This window comes from Urocitellus parryii, chromosome 6 (genome assembly GCF_045843805.1).
Source record: "Urocitellus parryii isolate mUroPar1 chromosome 6, mUroPar1.hap1, whole genome shotgun sequence".
NCBI lineage: Eukaryota > Metazoa > Chordata > Mammalia > Rodentia > Sciuridae > Urocitellus > Urocitellus parryii.
This window is the reverse complement of record NC_135536.1, coordinates 165,713,266-165,726,572: the sequence shown is the minus strand read 5'-3', so window position 1 is coordinate 165,726,572 and position 13,307 is coordinate 165,713,266. Positions and strand designations below refer to the sequence as shown.

Here is a 13,307-nt window from a genome sequence, read left to right as displayed (position 1 = left end):
AGGAACTCCCAGTTTTACATTTTAGAGCTGTTAGCCACCATGAATGGCAGACACAGGAGCTGTAACTTTTCAGTGCAGAGTTTAGAACGTTCTCTCACACTGGCAGTTTTAGACTTAGGAATGGGCAAATAAATGGCTCAATTGCTCTCTTGGTGACATTCACTGGGTAATGGCAAAAGAAAAGCATGTCAAGTAGGAATGTGGAAATGCCTTTCTGCCATGCTGATAGATGTTGCCGACGGGTCCTTTCACTTAGGGATCACTAACCCAAGGGTGACCAAGAGGCGGACATAGGCGAAGGAACTGGCTGAGTAGAAGTGCCCAAGGGGGTGTGGGCTGGCTTTCTGTGACTGCTTCTTGGCTGTGACATTCTGGTTCACAGTGCTGCAAAACCATCCGGATTTCCAAGAGAAGCCAAGATTCCAGGTATTTGCGTGAATTCTCCCATTTTAAAATGTTAACAACAAGCCAACTTTTAAAATTCACCATAGGGTCACGTGAACATATATGTGACCAGCTCAGGTCAGGGCCAGCCTCAGGGTTAATGAGCTGTTTGGAAGGCAGAGAGAAACCACGGCTATGAGCTTTATGAGTTCCCGGAGTTGTGTCTGTTTACTTCACTGCCATATTCCTGAAGCCAAGAACAGGGTCTGGCATACAGTGGGTGCTCAATAAATATTTGTAGAATGAATCGGAAGAGGCATAAACCTATGATCTCACCATGGGTGAAAATAGCAAAATATCAAAAGTGGTGAAATTAGTTTCTAAGATTTGATTCCTTTTTTTCAGCACTGAGGATTGAATCCAGGTGTGCCCTACCCCTGAGCTACATCCACAGTGCCTTTTTTTTTTTGGAGACAGGATCTCACTAAATTGCCCAGGCTGGCCTCCAACTTGCAATCCTCCTGCCTCAGCCTTCCGAGTCATTGGGATGACAGGCGTGTGCTACCAGGCCCAGGGTGGATTTGAATCATTTTAGTATTGAGATAGCATACTATTTGTGCCAATGTGCTGTCCTTTTGTCCACCCCTTTCCTTTTTAACCTTCAGTTTCATTTGAGGGCTTTGTTGGTAGTCTTTAACTATGAAGGAGAAAGAAGCAGGATCCCTGCTGGGTGGGTGATCTAGGTGCCTTGCACTTTCAAATATCTGTAAGGTCCCCCCTGCCCCCCCCCCTGCCTCCACTGAAATAAAACCTTTACCTTTGTCCAGAATTCCCTGTTGCTTTGAAATAAGTCTATGTCTCGCACCCTCTGGCATCAGCAGCAGCACTTTGCGATGAGGTACAGTGCTTTCCTATGGCTGGGAGGCCTTTTCCTGCGTGTGCTCTTTGATAAGGGTAAAACCCAGTTGTGTATTTCCCATCACCAGGCATCCTGTGGAGAATCACAATAGTGAGCTTCACCAAAAAAGTAAATATTTACCATGTACTGTGTTTTCTTGAAGCATGTGAATTAAATGTTTTGTCATTTTTGAAAAAAAAAAGCAGATTAATATTCACTGGCTGATTCACTGAAATGCAGCTTTTCTGTTTTAACTGCTTTAATGAAATAGAATATACACAATGTAAAACTCACTCATTAAAAATGTTTAGTTCAGTAGTTTTTAGTATATTCCCAGCATTGTGCAACCATCACTGTAATCTAATCTTAGAATGTTTCTATCACCCCGGAAGAGAATTTCCATTGTTCATGCACCACCTCCATCCTAGAGAGCCCTAATCTGTTTCTGTGTTTGTGGATTTGCCTGTTTGGAACATTTCAAACACATGAGTCATACAATATATGATCCTTGTGACTGGCTTCTTTCACCTAGCATATTTTTTTTTTGGACATTTATCCACTTTGTATTTGTATTGCATTTTATATGGCCAAATAATATTTCATTGTATATACTACCTTTTATTAATCCATGCATCACTTGATGGACATTGGGGTTGCTTCCACTTTGGCTATGATGGATAATGCTGTTTTGAAAAAAGAATTATACAATTTTTGTATGGATATGTGTTTTCACTTCTCTTGGGTACATTCCTAGGAGTGGATTTGCTGGGTTATATGGCAACTGAATGTTTAACCATTTGAGTAACTGCTATTTGAGACTGGTGAAATGGCTGCATCATTTTTCATTCCCACCAGTAGTGTATGAGGGGTCTGATATCTCCAAATTCTTATCAAGACTTGTTATTATCTTTTTATTATAGTTTTTCTAGTAATTATGAAGTAGCATCTAGTTGTGGTTTTAGTATATCTCCCTGAGGATTGAATGTCATTCCGTGTGTGTGTGTGTGTGTGTGTGTGTGTGTGTTTTGAGAATTGTCTATTAAGGTCATTTGCCATTTTATATATAATTTGGGTTATCTTTTTGTTGTCAAGTTGTAGGACTTTCAGATTCTGGATGAAAGTCTTTTTATCACATAAAAGATTTGCAAAAATTGTTTCTGTTCTGTGGATTGTCTTTTCATTTTGTTGATGATATTCTTTCCTCCTTTTCTTTTTGTTGGTTCATTTTATTTATACATAACATTTTGACATAATTATAAAAGCATGGGATGTAATTTACTCCAATTTAGTCCCAGTACTTCCCCTTTCCTTCCCTCCCTCCCTCTCCCTGTTCCTGTCCCTCTACCCACTGGTCTTTCTGCTGTTTACTTATAGTTTTTCTTTCAGTTGATGCTATTCTTCATACAAAAGCCTTTAAAGAGGCCTAATTCATGTACTTTTTTTTTTTCATTTTGTTGCTGTGCTTTTGGTATCATAGATAAGAAACCATTGCCTGATCCCAGGTTAGAAACACTTACTCCAATATTATGTTTACTTTCAGAGTTTTACACAGGATCCTGCCCTTATCAGTAGGGAATAAATACATTGCAAGACTTTTTGTGGATATCTGAAATTGCAGATAATACCAAACCCTATATAACAATATTTTTTCTTCTACACACACATCTGTGATAAAATTTAGGTTAGGCATAGGAAGAGATTAATAGCAATGACATTAAAATAGAACAATTATAACAATACAGTGTAATTAAATGTACATGAGTATGGTCTCTCACCAGATATTGTATTTTAGTTGTCCTTCTTGTCACTGAGTGTGGGTAACTGAAACCACAGAAGATAAAACAGGATGGGAGAGGTGTTCTGCCATTTGACATATGTGATCCATTTTGAGCTAAATTTTCTTCAATCTTTTGTTTGTGGTTGTCCAGTTATTCCAGCACCATTTGTGGAGTAGATTATCTTTCCTCATTGAATGGTCTTGGTACCCTTTTTGGATATATAACAGCTTTTATTTCTCTAACATCTGTACAATATTGGGATTTGGGCATTTTGTTTAACTATTAGATTTCCTTCTATTTTATGCAAAAATATCTTCTTTTGAAAGAGTAAAACACAGAAAGTCACATACAAACACACCCAGACATACTTGCCCCCTCACCTAACCTCGTCTACATAGTCCCCCCTTTACTAAAGACCCCACACACTCCGAATAATAATGTTTGAATGGAAAAGTTGGTAGGTTGGGCTCTTCATTCACATGTGACTACAACACGAGGTCATTTACAAGAGTTTGCCCATGATATGCCAGTGGCAAATGAGTCCATGACAAGCTGCTCATTCTGCTTGACTTCTTTGTGAGGGATTAGAACACTGGTTTTCTCAAATGCTGCAGTATCCTAAGTATGCACAGAGTTAGAAAGATTTATAGAACAGTGTGACAGTTTAATGCTGGATGGTCACTAGGGAATTAGAGAAAGAAAGGAAAAATATGTGTTCACTTTTTAAGTCTAGTTACAAAAAGACTTGGGCAGTTAGAGGTTTCTCAAAATGAGGAGCAAAGTTTGGCAGGGTCATTAATTAGTAAGCTTTCTTGGAACTCAGCCTGTTTCATAGTCCCAAGATGCCTGAGAGAGTTATGTAATTTAACTTCCCAGCTCTAGGTGAGTCACTTTGTTATTCATCCATTCAACATGGATTTACTGAGCTCCTACTAAGTGTAGGCAGTATGCAAGGTGCTGGGTATGTACATGATGGTTTTCAATACACACAGAATCCCTGTTCTCATGGCATTTACCATCTTGCTCATATATAATTACAAATATAAAAATAAAGGCAGGCACAGTGGCATACACCTGTAATCCCAGCTACTTCGGAGGCAGAGGCAGAAGATTGCAAGTTCAAGGCTTTCCTGGGTGATTTAACAAGACCATGTCTCAAATAAAATGTAGCATACAGAAATATGATTAATCCCGGAGGGGGAGGCAGTATCATAGGGGCAAAGACTCAACATGGATCAGGGTGCCTGGGTTTCAGTGCCAGCTGTGATTTTTGAATATCCCCTGTACTTCTCAGGTTTCTCTTCTATAAAATAGTAATAATCATAGCACATGTATTTTATGTCTTTTTTTGTAGGCTATTATGAAGATGTAATTTGTGCTTAGAGTCTGGAACATAATAAACATTTATAAAATTAATAAAGTCAGTTTACATAATGCTGTATATTTATTTGTTAAGTCATGTTTCTCTTTTTAAAATGGAATGTTTCTTTCCATAGAAGGCTTGGAGTGAATTGGATTTTTCTCTGGTTTCAATTATGAAAGCTTCATGGTCAAATATTACATAACACTTAAATATTAAAAGGCTCAGCCAGGCACCATGGTCTGCTCCTATAATCCTAGAGGCTTGGGGAGGCTGAGGCAGGAGGATCACAAGTTCAAGGCAAGGTACTTAGTGAGGCCATAAGCAATTTAATGAGACCCTGTTTCCAAATAACAAATAAAAGGGGAGGGGATATAATTCAGTGATAAAATGTCCCTGGGATCAATCTCAGTAACAATAACAAAATTGCAGGGAAATGGATGGCATTAAAGCAGATTATGCTAAGTGAAGCTAGCCAATCCTTAAAAAACAAATGCCGAATATCTTCTTTGATATAAGGGGGTGACTCAAAACAGAGCAGGGAGGAAGAGCATGAGAAGAAGGTTACCATTAAACAGGGACGAGAGGTGAGAGGGAATGGGAGAGAGAAGGGGAATTGCACGGAAGATGGAAGGAGACCCTCATTGATATACAAAATTACATATAAGATGGTGTGAGGGGGAAGGAAAAAAAGAGAGAGAAATGAGTTACAGTAGATGGGGTAGAGAGAGGTGATGGGAAGGGAGGGGAGGGGAGGGGAAGGGAGGGGAGATAGGAAGGGGTTATGAAAGGCAGCAGAATACAACTGACACTAGGATGGCAGTATGTATAAACGTGGCTGTATAACCAATGTGATCCTACAATCTGTACACGTGGAAAAATGAGAATTCAGACCCCATTTGAATCAAATGTATGATATATGATATGTCAAGATCATTATAATGTTTTGAGCAACTAATAAAAAAATACTAAAAAAAAAGTAAGCAAACAAAAACCAAAGGCTCCCTTTCCACTTCAATACCTGCTCCCCAGATGCAGCCACCATATTCTTGTTTCTTGTCACTCCTCCAGATACGCTTTGTGCGTATGTCAATGCTTATGTCTGCATGTTCACATAGAGGTGGTGAGGTTTGCCTTAACACAATTCAGTCCTAGTGCACGTATTGCTACACTACTTTGGTTATTTAAAAATTGACAGTATGACCTGAGAATTAGTTTCATGACCATTCATTTACATAGATTCAGATTTGCTTCTTTCTTTTACCGGAAATAGCCTCATAGTCTCATTTTGTGTGGATGTACCTTCCTTCCTGGGACTGGGGCCCTGCTGTGGACATTTCCATACGTAGATGCGGAGACTTTACAAGTTCCAAATTCAAACCTTTACAGACATCATTTTCCCGGGTCTTGATTGCCAGTTTTTAAGCCTGTACTTTCTTCCCACATGCAGTGGGGCTCTCTATCCCTTTTATGTACTTGTGATACCTGGACCTTTTTTTTTTTTTTTCCCCACTGAATCTTGGAAAGATCTTGAAATCAAAATTGGAGCCAAACTAGAAATCTAGTGTCAACTCCAGAATGGAAGTAAACCACTGATTAGCAAAGAAAGTACAGAAACACACATAGAAAACAATGTCTCATTCTCTGGAAGGATGCAATTCCGTTGCCAATCTTTGCTGTTCAGCACTGTGCTTCTTGGAACGCTTTTTTTTTTTTTTCCAGTTACAGTTCATCTGAGGACATTTGAAAGATTCTTCCAATTACAGTGCACTTTACTATTAATCAGGAAAGACAATTATATTTTCTTCAAGAAGATTCTAGATAGCTTTGTTGTTCAATTGTTACCTAATTATTTCACTAAAATAAGAGGTTGGGTAGGAAATCAGCACCCTAGGATGTATGAACACTGTGATCAGGGTAAAGCAGTAAATGATTTTGATTTAATGACCATGTCTTTGTTGACTAAAACTAATGTCAGTATATTTTTTTTTAATTTAATTTTCTTTTTTCATGTGGTGCTCAGGATCGAACCCAGTGCCTCACACATGCTGGGCAAACGCTCTACCACTGAGCTACAACCCCAGCCCGTCAGTAATTTTTTAATGTGTCTCTCTGATGAGTTTTAAGAAATATATTGTAGACGCTGAATCTGAAGTGCAAAGACTATTTCTCTTCATGCGATTTCAGAAAACCCTTGACATTGATTTTTCTCAACATCTGTGCCTGTTTGCTTTACAGGGCACTGTGTGGTGAGTCTGATCAAGTGGACAGCATTTGCTCTCCTCCCAGACCTCTCTGGTGAGTACTCTGCACCTAGTGGGGAAGATTTATTGGTGGTGGAGTTCTAGAACTTTCTGTCTGGAAAAGGAATCTCTTCCTCCACACTGTTGCCCCATCTGGAGCCTCTTGAAACTTGTTCAGGATGTTTTCCTTGATGTGGTGGGGTGTTCAGCAGAATCTCTTAGGATTTTCTAGGTTTCAGTTCATTCATTCTATGCTGACTTGAGCACTACAGCTTTTGTTAGATATTCTACTTGGTGTCTGTGGTAGCGTTGCCTGGTCCTAGTAAGCAAGAGGTGCATTTGAGGTTTTCATCCTCCACAGTTCTTTCTGAGGGAAAACATATATGACTCTTTGGTCCTATGTGGGTTTTACTGTGAAGCTTTCCACCAACATGAAAACTCACAGCCAAGCTCATTGTCAACTAAAATCCTCCACCTGGAGACAACTACCTGCAGGGATAATGTCCGTAAATTCTTCCAATGGTCCCCAAATGTTCTATTTCACAATCCTTTCATAAAATGCCCAAATGGGAACTGGAACTATTTTTATATTGTCAATTTGTCTTATTTATTGGAACTTGCCAATGCTTTATACTAGAACCAGATTCCTAATCAACACAAGAGTATTTTTTTTTCTGACCTCATAATCATCTTGCTGTTTTCTAATTGCAGCAATATATATATATATATATATATATATATATATATATATATATATATATATATTTAAAAGTATCCCTTATCCCTTCTTTCTTGGAGGGATAAGAAGTCATTTTATAGTGATCATGCAAATCAGCAACTTTGCTGTTCTCCCTATAGGAGAGATCAGTGTCCCAGGCTTTCAGCATCAGTGAGTTTGTCTTCAGTGTGCTGTGTGTCACATCAGATACCGCATTACCTTCTGCCAGTGCCTATGGCTGACTTCCTTCCGGCCTTTCTGTGAGGGGAGGGAGGGAGTCGCATAACCTGACACTTAACGATGACAGATGACATGAGAATACCAAGAAAGTAGATTTATTATCAAATGTTCCTCCCTATTTTTAGTAGAGTGCACTATATTTTACTATTCTCTGAGGATGACTCATAAGCCTTGTCTTTGTAGGCAAAGCAGAGTTGAGGGGTGCTGAGAATTTTAGTGACCTTAAATCAGTATAGACATATCATCTACTTTTTACTCCTTTTTTGGGCTGTTCCCTTTCCTTGTAATTGTTGTATCCTGAAATAAGTCCGTTTTTCATCAGCTGCATTATGAATGGTTCCTATGAAGAATTATGTGTTTAATAAACATAAATACTTGATTCAAGCAGAAGGAAAGGGAGGAGGAGGAGGAAGAAGAACAACAACTCCACAACTTAGAAGTGTTTTTTTAAAATTATTATTATTAAATATTTTAAGTTGAAAGTAAAAATTACTTTACATTAATTGCATTTGATTTTACAAAAACTTTGGATGGTATCAGGTTCTAGGTCAACAGATGTTGGGTGTTTGTGTCAGTCTTGCCCTACTCCTCCAAAGAGAATAAATACATCCTTGTATTTCTTCCATCCTCTCCTAAATATCAGAAAATTTAGTCTCTACTCAAGCACCATTCAAATGTTGAATATTTTATTAGTTTAAAAAATATTGAACTGAAATCTGATAATTTGAAAAATGTCTTCCCATACTTAAATCTGGAAACATCTAGACCCTAGAACCTGAATTTCTCTGGGTCTGCCTTATTTCCCCATGATTCCAACAGTAAGCAATGCTGACTGATATGGTAGTCCTAATTCTAATTTTTTCTTTTCTTTTCTTTTCTTTTCTTTTCTTTTCTTTTCTTTTCTTTTCTTTTCTTTCTTTTCTTTTCTTTTCTTTTCTTTTCTTTTCTTTTCTTTTCTTTTCTTTTCAGGCCTTTTAAATCCACTGTAGGGATTCAGAATATATTTTTAACTCCTGTAGTGGTGTATTTTTTTCTTGCTTATTTGTGTCACATTAAACTTAGCTTATTATCAGCATTAATTAATAAACTACTAAAATTTTTTAAAAATTAGATAAAGAACAAAGTAACTATTCTTGGATGAATTATCTGTATCCTTGCATTGCTGGCTTCAGACTAACTTTTGCTGATGATGAGGAATTTATTAGTCTCATCAAACCAAAGACTGCTTTCAAGTTTGATGAAAAGAAAGAAAGCAACCCGATAACTTCTTTCATGTAGGATTTGAGTTTGAAAGTCATGCTATTCTTTTGAAAAACTTACTTAATACGTGTTTGGGGTGTTGAGATCCTCTGTGAATGCTTTTATAATTGTTCTTATTGAGTATTGATTATATACAGAGTTTTAACATAAGTGTTAGGTATACAGCTCACCAAAACTTGGTGTTGACTTCACTTTCTTTTTATCTGTACTTCAGAGCTTTACACACTTTCCTGGCCTGTCTACTGTCATGCCTGGAGAGACAGATACGTTGTACCATCAGTTACTATCGTTTTTCTAGATTTGAGACCTAGAGGTCTAAAAGTTGCTGCAGTAGTCTTTAGGAACCATGTTTTATTAAGCCATGGATATTGCAGTTACTTTGAAACTCTATAGTGTCACTGATGTTTCTTCTTTACCCCTGGCACAACAAGAGCAACCACAGATATCTATTGCTTCTCATTTTCTTAGAGCACCTTCTTACATGCTGGTAGTCTCGACCTGAGCTCTCCAGAAGCAGACCTGAGATGAGGCACAAGTACTTTATTAAGCCAGGGCTCCCAGGGAAACTAGTGAATGGGGGAAGGGAAGAAGCCAAGTAGGGGAATGGTTTCAGCAAAATTCCTTCCTTACCCTGATCCCTGGGACAATTCTGTAGCACGGTTGCTCCAGAGAGCGTGTTCCTTGGCATTGAGACCTGGCTTTCCCATTTGGCTGTGGGCAGGTAGGAGAGGGACCATAAACTTCCCAACATTTCTGCTCTCCAAACAGAAAGCAGCTCCAGGGTTGAAAGGAGTTCTTCTTAAGAAGTTTTGAGAGCCATCTTTTGGAAGCCAAGCCTACAAAAGCTGGGAGATGGGTACTAGGTTGATCAGTTATCAGGGATCCAGTGGGTGTGTGGGGCAGGACACTGAGAGGGTCTGGTGCACAGAACAACACACCATCTCACTTGCTTCCTCCCTCCTGAGCCACATTCTGCATCCCTTTGGCCATTTCTTGGTGTGAATTAAGAAGCTGTGTAAAATTCATTTTCTTCCCTTGAGGACGTAGTAAGCTACTGCTATAAAAAATCTAAGTCCTAAAATAATTGCAGTGTGGAGAGAAAGCTAGGTAATTTTCAGCAAGTAGAATTTGTGCATATATTAAGTTAGGAAAATAAAATCTAGAATTTCAAAACCTTCCTTAAATGAATGCCATCATGAATAATATTCTCAGTGTCCTGTAAGAAGAAATAAGGATATTCTGTGGTGGATAGTTATTCTTGCTAGAAGTATTTCCAAGCATACATGTTAAATTTATTATTTTTTGGCTCTCATGTCTTTTAACCATCTTCTACTTCTTAGGGGACAAGTCCTATCCAAATCATAACAGGCCCTGGCTTTAGGTACACAATGAGCATTCAGCTCACTTTCTTTCTTGTGACCTCACAACCTTCAATGAGAAATGGTTGAAATGCCAGCTATGTAAGAGTTTGGTGAAGTGTGCTCCATTCGGCAAACTTATTTACTGTGGAATGCATTTAAAAAAAAAAAGAAGAACTGATGGATAAAGGACTAGCTATTGAAGAAAGGTAGTAGAATAAAATATTAATTGTAGCTGGGCATGATGGCGCACACCTGTAATTCCAGTGGCTCAGGAGACTGAGGAAGAAGGATCATGAGTTCAGAGCCAGCCTCAGCAAAAGTGAAGAACTAAGCAACTCAGTGAGACCCTGTCTCTAGAAACAATACAAAATAGGCTGTGGGTGTGACTCAGTGGTTGAGTGCCCTTGAGTTCAGTTCCAGGTATGATACCTCTTCCCCATAAATGAATAAAATATTGATTGTTAGAATCTAGGTAGAAGGGATATGGTCATACCCATCCACTGAATACCTGTATATGCAGAAACACAGAAATAACAACAACAACAAAAACAAAAAACAAAACAAAACAAAAAACCCCAGAAACGACCTTATTTATTTTAAAATAAAATGTTAGAGAAAAGAAGTATTAACTAACAATGATAGCAGGATTATGTGAGGTTTGAAAACAAAATGTCAGCTTTCTATTCTGGAAAATGCTTAAGGCTTGTCCTGTTTTTCAGTTCAACTTTTCAAAGGTTGTATTAGCATTATTATTTGTTCCAGCTTCAGTTTCCCCCCAAGGTTTGGAGAAACTGGAAAAGGTCTGACAGTCTCGTATAGAATATTGTCTCAGATTTTAGCTGTTGCCTTTGTATTTTATAGTTTCCTGGATTAAGGTCTTCATGTATTGCTTGCGGGTGTGAGCATGGTGAAGTCCTTGTAAATTTATTTCCCAGGGGCCCTGCTGGTGGTGACAGTAAGGACTTATTCTGAAGACAGGAGTTCTTGTCCTCTCACCCACTCTGTATTCTCCCATCTTAAATTGAATATCCTGAATCTTTTCCAGACCTGAAATAGGGGCTCCCCCACCAAAACACTCCCCAAAATTGGAATTGATTCCTTTGTTTGTTGTATTTCTATAAAAGAGAGGGGGAGAAATGAGCAAATTCAATTCATCTTTGTAATACTTTTTGAGGTTCTGGGAGATACATCTATAAAATATTGATAAAACCATTGGAAATTGTTGGCATTTGAAAAGCTTTTATCTGATTTTCTTAAAGAGAGAAACAGGCATCTCGTATTGTCCTCAGGCAGGAAAATGCAGTTTGCTGAGGACTGAGGACTAAAATACACTTTCCCAGGAGGGGGACCAGCCAGTGACCTTGGGCTGCAACCACCTGGCAAATCAGCTGCTTCATTCCTTTCCATATTTCTTGGCCTGTGGGGGGAATCAAGTGTCACCAAAGCAGGAAGAGAGCAATTGGAGGAAGACTCCAGCAGCTCTTTTGGTGACAGTGCTGGCATGATCTCTTGACCTTTCCCATATGACTGGAGGACTTAGGATTTTATAACCAGGATTCAGGTAGCTTATCATGAAAAAAAATAAGCTGTAAGAAATTGATATGATTGTACTGTCTTTATACCCCATGAATAATAATACAGTGGTCTAGAATTTGGAGAATTCCAAATGCAGTAATTCTACATTGGGGATATTGGGTTCTTATTGAACCTACAAAAAAAAAAATAGAATTCTACCCAGCTTTCCTTAAGAAATTACAAATTTGTTGAAAAACTGATGATTTAAATTTGTCACCTGGCTATTCATCGTAGTGTGGAAGTATGTGAACTCTGAAGTCTGGGACCTTGGTTTCCCCATCTTTAAAATGAGCACAATATCACGTAATTCATTGGGATTTGGAAGTATGGGCAAGGAGATGGCGCATAGAGGAACTATCTCATTGCAAATACTCAGTATCCTCATTCCAGTGTTACTTCTGTTTTTTTTTTTTCATGTGCATGTTGATATACAGCAGAACTGTCTTATGATGCTCAGAATTTCTCCTTAACTTGTCTTTCTCTTTCTTTGTAGCCTTCTGCTCCCCCCCCCCTTACAAATGTAAAAAGAATAAAGGGCCTGCAAGGGACTGTCTTGAGAAGCTTAAGGATCCACACTGTTCTCACTTTGGGGCCCTTCTCTGACCTAATGATGCCCTCTGAGACTTTATGGAGTAACATTATTGGGGATTCTAGGTTGCATAGTTCTGCTCCTTTTCTGTAGGGAAGACGCTTCTCATGCGTTTCCACTCCTTCTTCTCACCAGCATTAGTGCCTTACCTAGTGCTCATTTCTGCCACCCACCCCACCCTCGGGGTCTTCAGTCTTACTAGAAAACCTGGGTTACTTTGCCTTGTCTCTTCTTCTTCCCCCTGCTGTCTCTCTTAATGGAAGTGAATTCAGTTTAAATTAACCATTTGAAACTGAACAATTTAGTGCCATTTAGTACACTATAATCTTATTCAACTACCTATCTAGTTCCAAAATATTTTTATCACCCGTCTTCCCCCTGCAAAAACCATACCCAGTAAGCACCTGATCTCCAGTTTTCCTTTCCCTAGCCCCTGACAACTACCAATTTGCTTTGTATCTACATGGATCTACCTATTTTAAGTATTTTATATAGACATTTAAAATGTGACCTTCAGTCCATAACTGCTTTGATGAGGAGTAATGTTTTAGAAGCTCTCTCATGTGATAGCATGTGCCACTATATTGTTCCTTTGGATAGCTGAATAACAATGTCATTCATGTATATATATGACATACATATGTATATGTGTATTTGTTTATCTGTTGGTAGACATTCAGCTGTTTCCGTCGTTTGGCTACTGTGAGGAGTACTGGAATGAATGTGTGTATATGTGTATTTGTTTGAGTCCTAGTCTTCAACTCTTTGTATCTTCCTAGGAATGGACTTTCTGGCTTATATGGTAATTCTATATTTAGCTATTTGAAGGGCTACAGAACTGTTTTCCATAGTGGATGCCCCATTTTAGATGCCTACCAGCAACCATGAAAGTTCCAATTTC

At 38.5% G+C, this 13,307-nt stretch overlaps 1 protein-coding gene across 6 annotated transcripts in view; it reads left to right on the top strand.

The window, feature by feature from the left end:
- Positions 1–13,307, top strand: part of Plcb4 (phospholipase C beta 4) — a 399,208-nt gene that overhangs the window by 141,231 nt on the left and 244,670 nt on the right. For all 6 annotated transcript variants that reach the window (XM_026385783.2, XM_077799625.1, XM_026385781.2 and 3 more), the window contains one exon: positions 6,659–6,718. The gene's annotated coding sequence lies outside the window, so the exon portion shown is untranslated. The remainder of the gene's footprint in view (positions 1–6,658; positions 6,719–13,307) is intronic.